We start from the raw sequence: 6,289 nt of genomic DNA, 5'->3' as shown, positions 1-6,289 counted from the left end.
GCTGGTTTTTGTGTTTCTCTAGAGAACCCAATCCAACACAACATTTTAAAGAAGTCTTTTGAAGCTGTTTTCCCTGATGTAATATAATGTTTGATTTGACTGCTGCTTCCATGAGTGTCAATTGTGGATCCAAGTAAAATTAAACCCTTGACAACTTCAATCTTTTCTCCATTTATCATGATGTTGCTTATTGGTCCAATAGTGAGGATTTTTATTTTCTTTATGTTAAGGTGTAATCTATAGTGAAGGGTGCAGTGGTTGATCTTCATCAGTAGACACAACCTTGCTTGCTGAAAATGAAGATGACTTGAAGAACTTATTGATGAAGATCAAAGACTACAGCCTTCAGTATGGATTTGAGGTGTAATAAAAACAGAAAAAAAAATAAATAAACCTTCCTACTGGATAAATAGGAGCTCTGGTAGCATAGTGCCTAAGGCACTTGACTGCTACCCAGAAGGCTGGTGGTTCAAACACACCAGCCACTTTTCAGAAGGAAGGTTGGGCAATCTACTCCATAGTGATACTGCCTCAGCAATCCAAGGAGGGGTCGCTATGATTCGGGTCCGACTTGATGGCACATAACAACAACACAACAACACTGGACAAATAAGCAACATCATGATAAATGGAGAAAAAATTGAATTTATGAAAGATTTAATTTCACTTGGATCCATTAATAACACTCATGGAAGCAGCAGTCAAGAAATCAACTGATACATTGCATTGGGAAAATCAGCTGCAAAAGACTTCTTTAAAGTGTTTTTTTCTAAAAAAAAAAATGTCATCTTGAGGAAAAGGTACACCTGGACCAAGCCATGGGATTGTCAATTGCCACATATGCATGAAATAACTGGACAATGAATAAGGAAGATCAAGGAAGAGTTGAAATCTTTGAATTATGCTGTTGGCAAAGAATATTGAATATGCCATCAACTGCCAAAGGAATGATCATATCCCTCTTTTGGAAGAAGTACAGCCAGAATGCTTCCTAAGAGGGAAGATTGGTAGACTTTGTCTCATGTACTTTTCACATGTTATCAAGAAGGACTAGTCCCTGGAGAAAGAAATCTTGTTTGGCCTAGAAGTTCAGTGAAAAAGAGGAAGACCATTAAAACAATGGATTGACACAATGGCTATAGCAATGGGCTCAAACAGCAACAATTGCATGAATAGCTCAGGACTGGACAGTGTTTTGTGCTGTTGTACTTAAGGTCATTATGAGTCAAAACCAAATCAACAGCAACTAACAACAACAACAAATTAAGCAGAAAATAACCATAAAAGAATAGTAAGTAGATCATGTTAGGGAAGATCTGAGAAATAAACAAAGGACAAAAACAAAAGGGATGATTTAATTCATCACTGCTAGATCCTAGATTTTTGGGACAAAGTTGGACTAGGTAAGTGCTGAGTATTTTGTTTCCAGTGCATGTTTTTTTTTGTTTGTTTGTTTGTTTTGTTTTGTTTTGTTTAAGTGTGGATGAGAGTATTGCTATTATTACTACTACAGATAATAGTAATAATGATAATGAAATTAATATATAATACATAAAGTGATTTTACTTCATAGGCTAACATTTTACTCCACCACAGAACTACTTAGGTGTTCAAACAAGCATATGACTTAGTACTATGTATATCTATATCAACAAATGAGGGAACTAGAGCTTAGAGAAATCCAACTTCCATAAGGTCAAAATGTTAACTAGTGGCAGAACCAGAAACTTGATTTATATTAAGTCGAAACTTGTGCTTTTAATTTCTATTGTAAATAACCCATCAAGTCAACTAGTATGTTAATATTGTTTAAGAAAAAGTAACCAATAGGAAAACTGGATTTTGTTTTACATGTTTTAAATTCAGTAATTTCATTACTTCCTTCTCAGAGCACCACCCACGGGGCACCAAAACTGCTGTCCTACATCAACCAAGAATATCTGGCCATTTTCATCAGGATGGTGCTGTAATTTAGTTGGAGAGGGTTTAAAACTTGAAGATTTTTTTGCTGAGGATGTCTGGAAATTTATCATGTTATAGAAAGAATTTGAAGTCCAGTTGCACAGTACCTATCTGCTTTTTCCTTTAGCAAATGGAATAGGGCTTTATATATTCACTAGATTACATTGTTGATTGCTTCAGACAATATGTAATGAAAGAGCTGATTTTATCTAATGTGTGTGGAATTTTGAAGTAGCCATCTTTGTATTTTTTGCAAGATCTTCCATAGTCATGTGATACTTTGATAAATATCATATGCCTTTCAGTATTCTTGTCTTGTTTCAGAGTTAAGTCATCTTCTTATCTACTTAATTTAGTTTAAATTCAAAGCACCAAAAAGAATTTCTTCAAATCAGTATTTGCTTGCAGAACCTGAAAGAAACTCTGACAAGTCCAGAGAGCCATGACTTCTGCTAAGGCAGCCACAGCAACTGTTGACTTAAAAGAGATGTCTTTGGTGGTCCTGTGCATTTTAGAATCCCCTAGATCTCTGAGTGAAGGACTGTTTGACAAGTGGGAGGCTTACAGTTGTTTTCTCTTTTTCAGTGTCCCCTGTGACTTGCCTCCTTCTAGATGATCCAAAGGAAGTCACAGAACACAGAGGGAAATCAGGAGAAAGTCTGTTGCAGATTAAGGCACTGCAGTCAAAGTAGATCAGGCCAGAGAGCACTTGGATACCTGAGACAAAGGTAAAGATCTTCACATCAAATGTCAGATGGTGATCAGGATTGGTTATGGAGAAGCCAAATCAACGAAAGTGGTTTGGTAGTTGTCCAGGTTATATTCACAGCCATCCATGACAATATTCACTGGAGGAGAGAGGTGGGGTCCATGGTAGTTGTTACCCAACAGTCATCTACAACCAACTTGATGTTAAAGTCAATCCTGTTTAGGACTCTTATTTCCATTTAAATTGGTTGGGGGAGAGGGTGTCTTACCAAAGGGTACTTGTGGTTGTCATAAGGTTGTCAGTAAAAGTTATCTGGGTAATTTATAGGAGCAAAGCAAATGGTAGCATAGTGCCTAAGGCACTTGACTGCCAAGCAGAAGGCTGGCAGTTCAAACCCACCAGCCACTCCTCAGAAGGAAGGTTGGGCAATCTACTTTCATAGTGATACTGCCTTGGAAACCCAAAGAGGGGTTGGTATGAGTCAGGTCCGACTCGGCGGCACTTAACGACAACTACAACCACTGAAGCCACTGGAGGAGGAAGACTTTCAATACTAGTATTTATTAGCATGTCATCGCTACTATAATAGCACTTCACTGTCATTCTGAATTCATTACCTCTGAAAATTTTACTTAGAATACCCATCCAGAGAGCATATATTTCACTTCATAAATGACTTTGTCTTCTTTAAACTCATATCTCATTGCATTTCCATTTAGGAGTATGTGAAACCATACTAGCTCTTGAGACTGAGCCTTGTAGGTAGGCTGGCAGTGTGAGTCTCTCACCCTGAGGGTATTCAAGCTGGTTATTTGGTGACTGTAGACCTCGAACACCATAAACCCATCTTTCATACACAGGTTATCTGTAACTACAGAAACTGGTGATTCAGAGACATTCAGGATGACCTACCATGGATACAGTCTCCAGGTGAAAGTGAAAGGGTAACTTGAGTGAAGATAAATAAAATTGATAGGATAGGCATTTTGAGGAAATTTTTGTTTTAAATAAACTTAAAAAAAATTATTGTGATTTAGGTGAAAGTTTGGAGAGCAAATTCATTTTCCATACAACAGTTCGTACACATCTTGTCATGACATTAACTACCATCCCTGTAATGTAACAACTCTTCCCACTTCCTCCCTATAGTTACCTCTTCCCTGTATCCTTCTTTCCTGTGCATTCCTGCCCCCTCAGGTATCTCCCTGTGTAAATACTGCCTTTCTGTTCTCGTATGATTGATCATTCTAAGGAGTGTATCTATTTGGTATAAATGTTCACCCTATATGCCTGTCTATTGTTTGGCTGGAAGCCACAGGGGTGAGTTCAATTCCAGACCTAAAGGGAAACTAAGGACCACAGTCTTGAGGGTTTCACCAGGCTCTATCAGATCAGTAAGCCTGGTCTGTTTTAAAGAAATTTTGCTGAAATTCAGTCTCAAGAGATTTGTTGTATCTCTGTCAATCCCATTGTCATGCAACTAGCTCATGTTAACATTCCTGTTTTCCGTGCTCACAATTTTTTAATTTCCCAGGAAATTCTAGTACACTAAGAATCATGTATGCAGCATTACAAGTCATAGGATCTATCACAAAAATCATTCACATCAAAAGTGATCATCTGCTCAAGACGTTCTTACATAAGCACCAGAGTCATATAAAGAATATACTTTTTTAACTAATTAAAAATTTAATTTCATTAATGAATTTCACATTCCTACTAAGCCCACTCTAGGTCTATGTGAATATATGGGTATGGTTTCAAAATCCAATCCATGTTGTTTTCAATTTTATTTTAAGCCATATCACATAATACCAAGGACAATACAGAATTGACTATAAGGGAAAAGAGCAAAATTTTTCTAAAACATGTTTTTCAAAGGATGACTGAAACCCAGTTAAGATTATGTAATATATTAGTTATGTGTTCAAAGATTTATGTATTGAAAGAAGCATAATTCTTTTCTTGCTAAATTAAAATTATAAATACACTTTTATAATAAAACACCTCTGAAAGACATCTTAATTTTCAGAAAGTTACCAACTTCAATATCAGCATTTGAAATGGGAAATACAGAATCCATGCTGATTATGAGTTCTGGAAAGAAAAATAGTAAAGAGCAGAATTAACAATGGTAAGATTAACATCAGACTCGTGATCAAGATCAAGTACACAAAATTTTAACCAAAAGATGCTGAGATTGCCAAAAGCATTGGAAGCTCTTGTAAGCAACAGAAGCTCTTCACTGTACTAATTATAAATCCATCTTTCAATATTTATATTTAGCTTCTGGTGCAGATAGAAAATGAGAATATAACATGTTTCTTACTATAAATTAATGTTCTACATTCCAGCAAAAGAGCTGGTGGTTCAATTTTCTGGCTAGACATAAACACAAATATATTGATTTCTTATAAAGTGAAATATGTAGAAAATAAATAGCTCCTGTGGAGTTAAGTCCAAGTCATGGAATCATCATGTACAACAGAACAAAGCACTGCCTGGCCCTGCATTATCCTTAAAATCACATATTTACGTGCATAGTTGTGATTATTGTGACAATCCAAATCACCAAAGGTCTCCCTTGCCATTGCTTGCCCTCTGCTTCACCAAACATGATGTTGTCCTCTAGCAATTGATCCCTCCTGATCAAAGCAAGTGAGTCAGGCAATGTTCTGTTGTGATCCTTAAGATTTTTATTGGCTAATTTTTGGAAATAGATTGCCAGATCTTTTTCCCATTATGTCTTACTCTGGGAGTTCCGCAGAAATCCATTCATTGTAGGTGATCCTGCTGGTATTTGAAATACTAGTGGTATAGCTTCCAGTATCACAGCAACAGGCAAGCCACTCAAGTACTACAAAATAACAGATGGGTGATGAGAAAATACATAGAAAGTTCCCCTGATTATTTTTCATTTCCAAACTAGGTCATTCATTGAACTAGGATATGAGAGATAGGAGGAATATATGTTGTAAGACTGATTACAGCTGGTAAAAAGTATTGCTTCCATTTTGCCAACTCTTGATGGCCAAAATTAAGATGAAAGATGTTTAACTCTAAAATAAAAGTTATGGAGTTCCAGCAAGATGGAGGACTAGGCAGGAAGACTGCACAGACCCTCTTCAACAAAGAAAAGGCAAACCAATTAACACAGACACAAAAGATAATCCTGTACCCCTAATCCTTGAAAGGAAGGCTATAGAAGTGGACTAAACCCCAACTAGCAGAAGAATTTGCTTGAAAATACCATAAAAGGAGACATATGGAGCTGCGGTCTGGCAGCGATCCTGAGCGATCCTGACAGCACAGACAGCTTGGAGATTCCTGAGTGCTGGTAGGACTTAAGAATTAATGTAAAAATCACCAGGCTAGCCAAGGATTGCATGGAGGACTGTGCACAGTAGCTGGGGAACAAACGGAGAAGGTGAAGAGAAAGGTGGACTGAGCTGTGGACTTTTGCCGGTCCAGAGGACACAGCCATTTTGAAGGTTTAAAAAGCAGCTTGACTATTTTGCATATTTAAAGAGACAGAGCTCTTGCAGATTCCTGGGGCTTAAGAATACGCTCTGCTTTCCAGCAACCCTAAGGACACTTGGGACCTGCAAGACTGACAAG

General features: G+C 37.2%; 1 pseudogene; it reads right to left on the bottom strand.

The window, feature by feature from the left end:
• Positions 1 to 2,325: 2,325 nt before the first annotated feature.
• On the bottom strand, positions 2,326 to 5,450 carry LOC122152187 (annotated as a pseudogene).
• Between the last annotated feature and the right edge of the window lie 839 nt (positions 5,451 to 6,289).

The sequence above is a fragment of the Orycteropus afer genome, unplaced genomic scaffold (assembly GCF_000298275.1).
Source record: "Orycteropus afer afer isolate SDZICR_OR568_19922 unplaced genomic scaffold, OryAfe1.0 scaffold00019, whole genome shotgun sequence".
NCBI lineage: Eukaryota > Metazoa > Chordata > Mammalia > Tubulidentata > Orycteropodidae > Orycteropus > Orycteropus afer.
Note: the sequence above shows the minus strand (reverse complement) of the source record. Positions and strands in the feature narration are given on the sequence as shown.